The following is a 14549-nucleotide window of genomic DNA, read 5'->3' on the forward strand; positions in this document are numbered from 1 at the left end:
TTTCAAAGAGTCCACCAAGTAAACTAATAAGATACGACCACGTAACAGAGTGGGGTTTCCTAGAAAATCGGTGGTGCTAGTTGAATCACAACAATTTACCCTCCCTTTTTATAGTTTCTCTCTCTCAAATCCCAAACCCCCTTTCTCTCTCTACATACCCTCAACTTGGTGGCGGCTCACACACTCTCTCTCACACCTAGGGTTTTACCAAGTCCTCTTTTTTGAAGATCTATCTTTGTTATGGAAACCATTGCTCCTTCTAATGATCGTATCCTTATCATATAGGTATTCATTTTTTGATTTTTACATGATATAGCTATCTCTATAGTTCTATGTGGTTCAATTTTTATTTGTCTCTATAAATCTGAGCTTGTGATATAAGTTGTTGTAATGTGCATGATTTTGGTTTTATTTGATGAGTGATTTATGTGTAATCTGTCTAGAAAGAAAAAGAAAATCTATTTTTCTATTTTTAGTGGGTTTATAGTGTAGGTTGCTTGAGTTTTTTTTTAATAAAACATATATTTTTTGGAGCTTACATGTGTACTGGAAAATTGGATAGATGATTTGGTGATGTATAAATTGGTGTTTTCTGTTTAACAACACTAGTTATTTAGTTTGGTTTTTGCTTAAAAAGTATTTTGTACATTTTGTACTTGATTGGAATTGAGGTTTTGAAGTATTTCATAGGCTAATTTAGTAAATTTGTATAATTTGATAAGATGTGTGTTGCTCGGTAAAAACTTAATTGATATGTTGAAGCTTCTTGGCTTAGTTGTTAATGTGTATTGGCTAAGTGGCGAACAAGTGTTGTTCCTTTACTCTACTACGATAGAAACTGCAAATTTGCTGCATAAGTTGTCATTAGATTCTCAGAAGAAGCTTGAAATTACAGAGCCAAAAAAGAAGGTACATGTTAGTGCTTTCTGTGATCTCTTTGTCTCGGTCAATTAGTTATTTGAACTTTTGATCCCTTTTCAGCCTTCTGTGGACTCAAAAGATGTTGGGAATAGTCAGACCCAACCAATGGATCGGTCTGTGACCCCTCTGTTATTGTATTTCAAGAATCCAACTGTGTGCTATGTTCCTAATGGTTATACGTCTACAACATACTTTTATGGTATGTTAATATCTCTACAATAAATTTAGTATAAGTATCTCTGCTAGGACCTTATTTAAATAAGTCTGTTTTGTTTATTAATGTTCTGTTTGTTTACTTGTTAGCACATCACTTGGTTAATACTGATGTTCTTCTTTATTCTGTTATAGGATATGATGGTTCTGGTAGTGAATGGGAGGACTATCTAAGATATGTAAATCCAGATGGAGTTGAGATGCTTGTAAGTTATTCTGTTTGAACGTATTTTGATATGGTAATCTATTTGCTTTCTAGATTAAACTTTTGGCGTCACAAGATCTTTTATGTTGTCTGGACTTGCCTTTATAGCTTGAATAAATTATTAATCAGGTTTTGTTTATGTTTTTGTTTTCATAGGTTCAAATTGCAGGGAGCTTATGGGGACAACGGGTCACTTATGTATCACCCTGGCTATAGTTATGCTGCCTATAATCCATACTCGCCTACTACTTCCCTTGTCCCGACAGTGGGCATGATGGCCAGCTATATGGAGCACAACATTACCACTATCCATATTTTCATTCTTTTCCTCCAACTAGTACTCCATAAGCTACTTCGGTTGTTGCATCAAAATGTGAGATCACCACCTCTATAGCTGCTGACCAAGCACCATTATCTGTGGATTCTGCTAATGGAAATTCTAATGGTATTGCAAATGGTGTAAAGGGATAAACTGGTCCTACGTCTGTGAAGCCTGCATTCCAGAACTCATCCTTAAATACTAATGCTTCTTTTGGACAGGGTGCCTTGCCTAGGGGAGTTGCTTCTGGTTATTAGGATTCTAGATTTGGATTTGATGGTGTACGATCTCCAATTCCATGGCTAGATGGGTCAATGTTCACTGATGGGTAAGCTAGGCCAGTGGCGGGTAATTCTATTACACCATCATTTTCAAATGGTGATGTTGTTCCATCATTGAAAAATTAGAATGTTCATCCAAATATAATGGTATGTTGCTTTTCTTGAATATTGATGTTGATCTGTTCTTGCCTATTCAGAAATGAAAGGTCTCCTTAGAAAGACTCAGGAACCTATTGTCCATAAAGATGATTCACTTTTTTTCATAATAATTTTAGTTTATTTGAAAATCAGAAGTTGGATTCTGAATTTGAAATAACAACTTATAACCTATTTTCCAACTCCAAATTTCCAAATAAAATTAAAAAAAAAATTGGTTTTTGTGGCCAAATGTCTACTTAGATTAATGTACTCCAGGAATTGGAGACAGCAGCTGCCTGAAATGGTTCTCTTCATATCTATATGGATTCTCTGATGATACTGATTCTATTGTTCGTTGTTGGGGCTAGCAACATCATAGGCCCTCGTCTGGCTTCAATTCAACTAATGGATATATGAATAGATTGTATCCCAAAAAATATTATGGTGGGCAGTACGGGAATACATTTAGTTCTGGCATGAGCTTTGGGTCTAACAAGTATGATTCTTGCAATATGGGTCGTGGGTGGATGGCAGTTGATAACAGATTTAAACCAAGAGGTAGGGGAAATAGTTTCTATGGATATGGAAATGAGAACATGGATGGGTTAAATGAGCTCAACAAGGACCAAGAGGTAAAGGATCCAAGAATTAGAAAAGTTTTACACCAACTGTTTTGACAGTCAAGGAGCAGACTATCCCACTCACCATAACCAATGATGCCGAAAAAGATAAAGCAAGCTTGGTATCAGACAAAGAACAATACAACTGTCAAGATTTCACGGTGACATATACTGATGCCAAGTTTTTTTATCATCAAGTCTTATAGTGAGGATGATGTGCACAAAAGCATCAAATATAATGTTTGGGCTAGCACACCAATGGCAACAAGAAGCTTGATGTTGCATACCAGAAGGCTTAACAGAAGTCTGGAGGTTGTCCTGTCTTTCTTTTTTTCTCGGTGAGCTTTCTATCTGAACAGTTTCCTGAGGTCTTCTATTTTCATCTGGTCATGCATGAATTTAGGCATAATTTCTATTTGTTTTAGGTTGACATAGTTTGTTTTGCTTGCTTATATTTGCACATTTTATGCAGGTAAACACAAGCGGACGTTTGTTGGTGTTGCAGAGATGGCAGGATCGGTTGATTTCAACAAGAATGTGGAGTATTGGAAGCAAGACAAGTGGATTGGCTGTTTTCATGTCAAATGGCACATTGTGAAGGATCTCCCAAACAAGCTTTTGATTAACGTTTCAAAGACATTTCATCCAATTCTAAGTGTCAATGATCGCTAGTTAGTATAATAACCCAACTGAATGAGTTGGGGTCGAATCCCATAAGAAGTGGTACGTGTTTAAGATTCAATAGCCAAGTACGAATATATTCAAGTCAATCATAGGAATAAATATTTACGAATAAAAACATAATTCAAATTAGGGGGTGACACAAGTGTCAAATAAAGGGGGTTTTGGTTTTAATTATCAACTACAACAACAACAAATAACACTAATTAACAAGTAATGAGACGAGTTCTTGTGATGTGATTGGATTATAGGCTAAGGTAGACAAATAGGTAATTGTAACTAATAGTAAATAGCTTTAAATCAGTGAATAAGCTAGACTTTAATGGGGATAAACTTTCTCTCGAACAATTTACCCCGAATCAAGTTGGTTTCTCTCGAACACCAACAAACAACAATTGAGAACAGCCTACGCCTTAGTCCATTCACTCGCTCGAGATCAATGTGAGGAAAAGGGTTTATGATTCACTCTCTCGAACTGAAACCATGACAACCCAATACCCACAGACCATCAATTCAGTAATCTTGGTTTTAAAATCCATCTCACGAGCAAGCCAAAAACACGAAGATAGAGTTGCATTTGCAACTACAACCCTTTAAATTAAACTACAATTACTGATTGAAATCACTTTTAAACAGCATTTAAACTATCAATTAGCAATACCATAAGCTAAATCAACCTATAATCACATAATCACAACCTAAGAATTGGGCTTTTAGCTAGACATCATAAAAATATAGAAATCGTTACCAAATTGTGTTTCCATCAACTGGGTAAGATTAATTTCTTCTTTACAAAAGGTCCACGTTGAAAAATCTCAAAGACCCACTTCCAATTTCTCAAAAATGGAAAACTTCAATTCTTCGAATCTAAGGAAAAGTTTGTCTCAAAACTCAGAGTTCTCACTCTAAAATTCTATATTATGAAAACTGATACTAAACTAAGAATTCAAAAAATCTATTTATAGACACTAAAAATAGGTTGCGAAAGACCATTTGGCGCAGTAAGTTGGGATTGCCAATCAGCTCGGGGATCCGCCCTTTGGTCAGTTCGATCACCTTTTTGCTTTGGCCTTCAACATCTTCAAGTTCTGTAACTTTGGGCGATCCAATCACTGCATCTCGGAACCGTTCGGTGACATGTCGACTTCTCCTTTCTCTCACTGACTTGATTTTCTCCTTTAGGGCTCGGCACACTAGAACTTTAGGCAAGGTAATTGCCACTCGGCGACTCGCCCAATGGATTAGGCGATCAACATGCCTTCTTTTCTTCGTTCTTTCAGCTGCCTTGTTCCTTTTTGCCCATTAGTGTCCATGCTTTGTTCCTCAATCCAAATACCTGGAAAACAAAGATTTTACATCAATTATTGGCACAAAATAAGCATTTAAAGACACTAAATCTATCCAAATAAAGCCTTAAACCCCCAACTTAAACTTTTGTTTGTCCTCAAGTAAAACTCGAGTTCAGTAGTTCATAAAGGATGTCTCCAAGCTACACCAGACTCAATCATGAATGCACACAAAAAGACTCAACTTACTCATGCAAGGATCAATTGTGCACTCAAAGATTCAAGTTGTGACTTACCGTTAGCAAAGATTCTCGAGTTCACCATAATTGCTTCAAATGCAAGTTCAAGCTCAACAAAGGTACTCAAATCCCCTCACACAAAGAATGATTTCATATTCACACACAATGGTTCAACAATTTATAGCTCTGGAATCACAATAAACACTCACACTCACAAAGATGAACACAATGCATGATTTCACCCATAAGTTTGCCCTTATTTTCCAACAAACACTTGTTTCAGCTCACTCAAGATCACAAAGGCCTTTTCAAGGCTTGTAACGGGGTTGAGTGTAAAGGTATGGTCATTTAGGCTCAGTGGCTGCTATGCTATACTCATAAAATGTGGTATGAATAACACTTTCTTTCCTTTTCTTCATCATTCTCATTCGTGCTCAAAAGTCACCACATTATTCACTTTCCATGGACTGGTCGACACCCTATTTCTTTTTGCATTTTCACAACTTTATTCCACAACTTTTTCATTCTTTTCCTTTTTCATTTATTTCTTCTTTTTCTCTTTTTTTTGTATGGAAGGGTTTCATCTTTCTCAAAACCATGGATTAAAGGGGACTTCTTTGCATTTCTTGATTTATCTTCTCTTTTCACCACACCCTCAACTTAGGCCTTTGGCCTAAGTTGGCTATTTAAACAAACTACAAATCATGAGGATTAATAATGAAGGGATAAAGAAAGGTCACACTTTCATCAAGTTTCTTCCAAGAAAAGGGGTAAGGCTCAAAGGGTGTTCAAGCAAGGATCACACACTCACAAGGTTGGCCACAAAAAAGGTATAATGTCAAATTGTTTCACACTCTTCAAAGTTGCCTAAGATCATTTCAAGAGATTGCATCACTTAGTCAACTAGACCAACGGGGCAAATTCTAGGTGTCATCACACATGGTTCACGGTAAGCTCATCACACAAGGCATTGGAACCAATATCAAACAAGACTCTACACTTTCGCTAGTGTGCAATGATCATCACAAGAGACTCAATTTGATAATTGGCTAGTCACAACGAGATGCACAAAGTTCACATAGTGCCTATGCAACTTCATTTGGCCTCATCGTAGCTGCACATTCATTTTTGTTCGATTATGAGCACTATTCAAATCATCGGTATTGATCAAGATCGATACTCAAATTCACAAGAGAACATCCACATTTAAACACAAATAAGAGGTGACACAAAATTTCGGAAGGGTCCCAAAACTCTTTTATAATTAAAACAAGGAGCCACAAGCTCAATCATCCAAAAAATACAGTATCAACACAATTTATAGCTCAAAAATCCAAATATATAGACATAACATTAGTCACAAAATGTGGACCTCACCCCACCACAAAACAAAAACAATTTGTCCTCAAATGCAATAAAGTATCAAAAAAGTCAATAAAAGAAGACAGAGAGGGAGGTAAAGAGAAATCATGCCTAAACAGTCGCTCCATCTGTCTGGGCATCAGTGCCCGGTATAGTGCTCTGAACCTGGGTCTCAGTACCCGAAGTCACATCAATAGTAGCACCAGCTCCACTAGGATCAGCCAAATGCGTGTCTACTAAAGAGGTTTGCACAACTACATCTATCATGACCTCCACAGTCTCTGTAACGCCCTCGTAAGAAACCTCTTCACTAACCCCAAGCATCTCCTCACCTGTCTCCGTTTTAGACTCGGGCTCAGTCGCCTCCTCAACTCGAAAATCATCTCCCACGATAGCTGGAGGCACATTTGGCTCAACTAGCACATCTGGGATCTCCACCGTCCCGNCCCGGTATAGTGCTCTGAACCTGGGTCTCAGTACCCGAAGTCATATCAATAGTAGTACCAGCTCCACTAGGATCAGCCAAATGCGTGTCTACTAAAGAGGTTTGCACAACTGTATCTATCATGACCTCCACAGTCTCTGTAACGCCCTCGTAAGAAACCTCCTCACTAACCCCAAGCATCTCCTCACCTGTCTCCGCTTTAGACTCGGGCTCAGTCGCCTCCTCAACTCGAAAATCATCTCCTACGATAGCTGGAGGCACATTTGGCTCAACTAGCACATCTGGGATTTCCACCGTCCCGAGAATCATGGACATATCGGTGGACTTCAGCTGGTCCACATCTCTCCTCAGTGCAGCAATAGCGGCCTTTAGAGCCGTCACCTCCTCGGTGCCCCCTTGGCCATGCTCACACACCGATATCCTAGCCGCAAGGGGATTAATGGTAGCGCTCAAGGGTGTCACAGCATCAACGAGGGCTATTTGAATCATGCCCAGAATAGAGGCCTCAAGTCTGGCAGCACGACGATTGGTAGAATAGGCTAGCTGCCCCATCTGGAGTAATGCAGCCTGACTAAGCAGGGGCCGGGAAATAGTAGCAGCAACTCTGGGAGGCAATAGAGGAGCAGAAGAACCGAGAGTATCAAAAGGAACAACACTAAACGTTCCTGAAGGCCCAGGGCTGGAGTAGGCAAAGGTGCCTCTACAGGTGATTTGTTTGTGTCCACAACCGGGGAAGAGCCAACCGGGGTTGCCTTCTTCTTCTCCGCCTCATCTTTTAATTTCTGCCTCGATTCTCCAGATATCAATAGAAGATATGGGAATCACTTCCACATCCTTCTTCGCATCTCTAGGAACACGAGCTCGTCTGCACAGCTCGGTGATTAACACCAAAAAGGGAAGGGAAGTCTGGCGCTGCTTGGCCCTCATGACTATCCCTTGTGCCATAGTCATTCCCAGATTTATCCTTGTCTCATCAATGATGCAACCCAGACAGGCTGCCTTGACTAGGCGGATAATCGACTCATTTTGGGATGGCATGATAGTGTTGTTGATGAAGCCAAACCAGAACCTTGCAGCTATGTTTAAATCATTCTTTTCAATTGGTGCTCCAATCTCAAGCCATTTGGGAGTACCATCTGATATTAGCGGAGCCAACCATTTCTTCATGTTTTCCAGTGTCTTTGTCTTGATCAGATGCTGACAGTCATCATCAATATCATCAGGACATTCCAGGACAACATTAATAGCCTCACTATCACACTTGACCTTCTTTCCCTGGACAACTACGTAGTCAATCGGCTTGAATGCAGTTGCCTGCTTCTTTCTTTGTGGTACCAAGGCTCCATAAGCAACGTGGAATTCCCGAACCCAATTAGGAATGTAAGGGCCACAGGGCTTGGTGAAGAGTTGGAAGTTGTCCGACTTTACGCAACTCATTATCTCTGGGTACATGTCAATAACTCCATCAGTGGACAGACGCTTCTCTTCGATAATGGTCCTCTGCCCCTTGGTTTTCAGTCTGTTCATAGACTTGGGAGGAGGACCCTGTACTGGTGGTGCTAGGACCATAGCTTGTGCAAGAGCGGGAGGAAAAGCAGTGGTGGCCTGAGGAGTCCTGATCCTAAACGAATCATTCATCCTTTTGGATTGTTGCTCTACCCTCTATGCTGCTACTAGTTCATCATCCTCAGGAACAGAAGTTGCAGCCTAATGCTCCGGGTGCTCACCCTCACTCTCAAAAGTGGTGACGTGAGCAACGTAGATACTGTCACTATCGGAGCTGGACTCCAGTGACACATGTGCCTTCCCTTTACCCTTTCTTTTCCCACCAATTGTGGGAAGTTTGGTGGCCTTGGCCCTGGATGCAGCTGCATCCTCATTGATTTTTATCCCTTTAGCCCTCTTGTGGGTGGAATGTCCCTACCAGCAACCTTTGGTCTAGCCATGTCTGCACAAACATCAAAAAGAGTTAGAAACAATTCAAGCAGAAGCACAGAAAAGTAGTTGCAGACAGACTCACCGAACCAATCAGTGAGTCACCGAATCTCTTTGGCGAGCCAGATAGGGCTCGCAGAAAGGATTGGCTCAAAAATTCCCAGAGAAATTGGCATGTCGGCGATGGAAAAGGCATTTCGGTGAATCGCTGACAACATTCGGCGAGCAAGGCTTAGCCCGCCAAAATTTACAGTGCTTTTAGGGATTAGGGGCGCAGACAAAGGGCGAACAAAAAACACTTTCAGCGAGTCACAGAGTGCACTTGGCGAACTCAGGCTTCTCGCCGAAAGTTACAGAACCAAAATCAAGATTAAGCATGAAATTAAAGGCAATCAGGGGAACTTCAGCGAACTGCCGAGTGCTTCGGCGAGCTCGACCCAGCTCGCCAAACGACCCAATGTGCCTACTTTCAACCTAACTTCCCAAATTTAACCCCGCAGCCCCAGAAAACAAAATCAAAACATGCACTCTTACAATTAAGCTAAGACCCATTACACCCATGCCTCCAGGATACTCAGACTTCTCCCGATTTGGCCAAATTTGGCCATTTGACGACTTTTGCCCTTAAGAATGACGTCAACCGCTCCATCATTGGGCAAATTACGTCATTTGACACAAATGCGGGTTACTTAGACTTCACCCGACTAGACCCAACAACATTCAAGCACAACCCCACCATTTCAATCAATTTAAAGCACAAAAAACTCAGGAATTCAACAATATAGAATTACATGCAAGGTATTCAAATTAAAACAAGCACACACAAATACAATTATGATTAGAGAGGCCCAACACACATCACTAAGACAAAATCAATTGCAAATGAGTAAAAATTGCTAAAAAAAAAAATTGGAGTTCGGAAAACCAACCTTAGATGACGAATAAATACTTTGAAATGCTAGGCGGCAAAGAAATCCAACTCCGAACACAAATACGATGACTAAAATATGATAAAAATGCAAAAATACAAAAAATATTGTGCGGGTGTGAGTTTGGGAAGTTCAAAAGTGAGGAAAAGTGAAAGAGTTTGAAAGTTTAAACCTTTGACCTTTAAAAACCGTCCAGTTCTCACCCATTCGGCGACATTAGTCTTGCTCACCGACCCACTCGGTGACACGCCGAGTGGGTACTTACTTTGCAGAGTTTTACATAACCTCCAGTTAATGTGGGGGTCCAAATGGCGGACTAAGTCGTGATCGCCGACATGGTCGGCGATTCTCCAATAAGCTCCTGGGTTCGCTGAATTTTACAGACTCCAATTTAAAAATGTCTTGAGTCCAACGACGGTCCAAGTCGGGCTCGATGACCTCTTCGGCGAGTCGTCGATTGGACTTTTAAATCACCAACCTACACTTTTCAAACACATTCTACACTTCAACATGCACAATCAACACACCATTATTTCATCTCAAAAAGAAAGCAAATAAAAACTTGGGTTGCCTCCCAAGCAGTGCCTTAGTTAACGTCGCGGCACGACACAAGTCCACGCTCAAACCTCATTCTTGGGTTTGGCCATAGTATCACTAGGCAAATCCCCTTGTTGTCTCGGGTTTAAATGAGACGAGATATGACCCATTTGGGTCTCCAACTATTTGATCGATACTGAATAGGAGGTAACCGTCTGGATAAGGGTCGACATATCTTCTTTCATTTCTTTAAAATCTTGTCTGACCCTTCAACTTTGTTGAGGATACGAGAAAGTATATCCCCCAACCAACCTCCCTCAGAATCCTTTGGCTTTTGGTGCTCGTGGAGAGGAACATATCTATCATTTACCCCATCTCTCTCTTTCCAAGTGGGGTTATGACACCCACGACATTGACACTTCGAGCACCAGCTCCCATGATATTTTTGGATAAAATGTCAAGTTGTGTCATGATCTTGGCCATGTTATGGTCCCTCTCTTGGTCAATTTAAACGTGAGAGGGGAAACCTGATCTTCGCGGGTGTACCAAGCCCGATTAATTGTGGTCATGCCATCCAAGAGCTAAGTTGCTATCACATAAGGTTGCTGCATCAAACCTCCAGGAGAAAGTTGGTCAACAACACCCTTGTTTATCGAATCAAGACTTCGGTAAAAATACTCTAGCAACACGTTGTCAGACAAGCTATGAGTTGGGCATTAAAGCACCAACTTCTTGAATCGTAGCCAAGTTTCATGAATTGGCTCGCCCTCCAGATGCTTGAAGCTCTGAATGTTGTCCCGAAGAGTCATCATCTTCGAATGAGGGAAAAATCGCACTTGAAATGCGGTGACCAACTCCTCCCAAGAAGTGATTGATTTACGTGGCAATTCAGTCAGCCACTTACATGTTTCTCCCATCAAAGAGGACGAGAACAACCTCAACCGGACCGACTCTTGGGATACGTTCTTGAAGGAGAACGGTCCGCAAACATCCACGAAGTTTCTAATATGCTCATGGGATTCTCATGAGCCAAACCACTGAACAGCCCCTTTAATTGCAAGAGCTGCAACATAGTATTTGTGATATGGAACAATGTGTTCCCTTCTGCCAGAGGCAAGCGAATGGCACAAATTCCACCCATAAGATGGGGGTCATTAGTATTAGGCTCGTTGACATCATTGAGGTTTCTGATGTCATCTTGGTGACCTATTTGGCTCCCATTGCTTCCGTTCACACTCATACTTCCTGTTTCAAAACACAAACAAGCAAAACAAAATTAAAATTAAGTAAGTTCAACTATGACTAACAAGAACAAAATTCAAATTAACCAAAGAATCTTAACCAACACCACAACCCGACAGCGACGCCATTTTGATTAATGTTTCAAAGACACTTCATCCAATTCTAAGTGTCAACGATCACTAGTCAGTATAATAACCCAACTGAATGAGTTGGGGTCGAATCCTACAGGGAGTGGTACATGTTTAAGATTTAATTGCGAAGTACGAATATGTTCAAGTCAATCATATGAATAGATAGTTACGAATAAAAACATAATTCAAATTAGGGGGTAACACAAGTGTCAAATAAAGGGGGTTTTGGTTTTAATTATCAACTACAACAGCAACAAATAACACCACTTAACAAGTAATGAGACGGGTTCTTGTGATGTGATTGGATTATAGGCTAAGGTAGACAAATGGGTAATTGTAACTGATAGTAAATAGTTGTAAATCAGTGAATAAGCTAGACTTTAGTGGGGATAAACTTTCTCTCAAACAGTTTACCCCAAATCAAGTTGGTTTCTCTCGAACACCAACAAGCAGCAATTAAGAACAGCATACGCTTTAGTCCATTCACTCTCTCGAGCTGAATGTGTGGAAAAAAGTTTATGATTCACTCTCTCGAGCTGAACCCATGACAACCCAATACCCACAGACCATCAATTCACTAATCTTGATTTTAAAACCGATCTCACAAGCAAGCCAAAAACACGAAGGTAAAGTTGCATTTGCAACTACAACCCTTTAAATTAAACCACAATTACTGATTGAAATCACTTTTAAACAGCATTTAAGCTATTAATTAGCAATACCCATAAGCTAAATCAACCCATAATCACACCCCAAGAATAAGGGTTTTAGCTAGATATCATAAAAAGATATAAATCGTTACCAAATTGTGTTTACATCAACTGGGTAAGATTAATTTCATCTTTACAAAGGTCCACGTTAAAAAATCTCAAAGACCCACTTCCAATTTCTCAAAAATGGAAAGCTTCAATTCTTCAAAGCTAAGGAAATGTTTGTCTCAAAACTCAGAGTTCTCGCTCTAAAATTCTATATTATGAAAACTGATACTAAACTAAGAATTCAAAAAGTATATTTATAGTCGCCAAAAATATGTTGCGAAGGACCATTCGGCGCAGTAAGTTGAATCGCCAATCAGCTCGGCGATTCGCCCTTTGGTCAGTTTGATCGTCTTTTTGCTTTGGCCTTCAGCATCTTCAAGTTTTGTAACTTTGGGCAATCCAATCACTACATCGCGGAACCGTTCGGTGACACGTTGACTGCTATTTTTTCTCGCCGACTTGATTTTCTCCCTCAGGGCTTGGCACACTGGAACTTTAGGCGAGATAATAGCCACTCGGTGACTCGCCCAATGGATTAGGCGATCAACATGCCTTTTTTTCTTTGCTTTCAGTTGCCTTGTTCCTTTTTGCGCATTAGTGTCCATGCTTTGTTCCTCTTTGCGCATTAGTGTCCATGCTTTGTTCCTCAATCCAAATACCTGGAAAATAAGGATTTTACATCAGTTATTGACACAAAATAAGCATTTGAGGGCACTAAATCTATCCAAATAAAGCCCTAAATGAGTCCAAAACGTGGACTCATCACCTTTTGAAACATATCACTTTGGAAAACAATGAGAACAAGCTTGTTACCAGCAACAAAGATATTCAGGAGGTATGCAGTGAATTTGAATATTGTGAACGAGATAAAACGTGTTGTGGTTTCTCTGTGTGGGATCTAATATGTCCTAGTTCAGTTCATCTTTGACTTTGGGTTATCATCAATCAAGCTTCTGCCAACTGCTTCACATATCCCAATAGAGAAGGGTTTTTACCAACTATTTCTTTGTTGTACAGGTTAAAATGGAGGCCAACAGATGCTTAAGATACATGTTAGCAAGCAGTGAATCCTTTATGATTTTGAGTTCTATGAGGACCGTCAGAAGAGAATACAAGAAACAAAGGCCAAGCACCAACTATTTCAGAAGTAGGTAGCATATTTATGTCCTACACTTCTGGTTATTTATTTATTATTATATAAATAAGAGAAGAACATGATGATTAGATGGTGCTTTCACCAGTACATTTAACAGTAGTCCTTATTTTCGTAGTTATTATCTTCCTCCAATGATGAATTTTTTCCCTTGGTTGTCTCAGTCGCAACAGGTGTGGGAAGGCAAAGTCTCTGATGAGAAGAAAAAAGAAAATTCCAACAACGAACTTAAATCCCAGAAAACTTCAGAAGTTTTTGTTGTTTTGAATAAGGAAAGTTTATCTCCTCTTCATACTAATGGGCAGGTCCAAAATTGGTAGATGATGTGAAGGGTGCAAAACCAGTAATCTTATCAGACAAGAAACTTGTTATAGCTAACGGGATAGCAAATGGGGTTGCTAATGCATGCTAGGTTCCGCCTAATTAAGGGTGGTCCGTGGTTAACAGGTCCTAAATTGAAGCTTTGACCACATGGAAACTTGGTTAGGTCTTATAACCTTTGGGCTGCCCTTTTTGTTCGAGCTGCATTTAAAGTCTGTTCTTGCATAAAGAAAGAGATTTCCATAGAGAAGTCGGTTAATGACAAGGTTATTTCATCTGCTACTAGGACTTTAGAAATGACGAGCTTCATACATCTTTGGGATTTGGTTTTAGGTTAATCTACCTTTGCTTTTTATTTCTTTTGACTTTGGGGTTTTGGTTCATTTTTTCTATTTTTCTGTTTCCTTAGTTGGGGGTTTTACAGTTGGGGTTCATGTTGTTATTATTAGTTTGGCTCCTAATCCTATCTTGTAAATCTAGATTAACATGTTGCGGCAAGTCAGCAGTGCTTTTTGTACTATTCAAAAAGAGCTAGAAAAGCAAGGTGGGTATGCATTGCAATATAGTTGGGTTAAAATGCTTTGGATGGTAATGTTTTAGTTTTCTTTATTATCTTCACCCAGGGTGTTTTCATGTTAATTTAGTTGCAGCATACCTAATCAGGAAAAAGAACTTGCATGCAGTTTTCAACTTTTACCAACTTAAAAGTGGTTAATATATTGTATCAAATACATTTGCAGTAGAGTTGATTCAAGGAGCATTTGATAGTAAGGTGACAGTTTGGTATTGAAGTTATTGTGTACATATCAACCCCAAACTGGTTATCGTGTATC

At 39.9% G+C, this 14549-nt stretch overlaps 1 pseudogene; it reads left to right on the forward strand.

The window, feature by feature from the left end:
• Positions 1 to 240: 240 nt before the first annotated feature.
• On the forward strand, positions 241 to 13807 carry LOC125855228 (YTH domain-containing protein ECT2-like; annotated as a pseudogene).
• Positions 13808 to 14549: the final 742 nt, after the last annotated feature.

This window comes from Solanum stenotomum, chromosome 1 (assembly GCF_019186545.1).
Source record: "Solanum stenotomum isolate F172 chromosome 1, ASM1918654v1, whole genome shotgun sequence".
Classification (NCBI taxonomy): domain Eukaryota; kingdom Viridiplantae; phylum Streptophyta; class Magnoliopsida; order Solanales; family Solanaceae; genus Solanum; species Solanum stenotomum.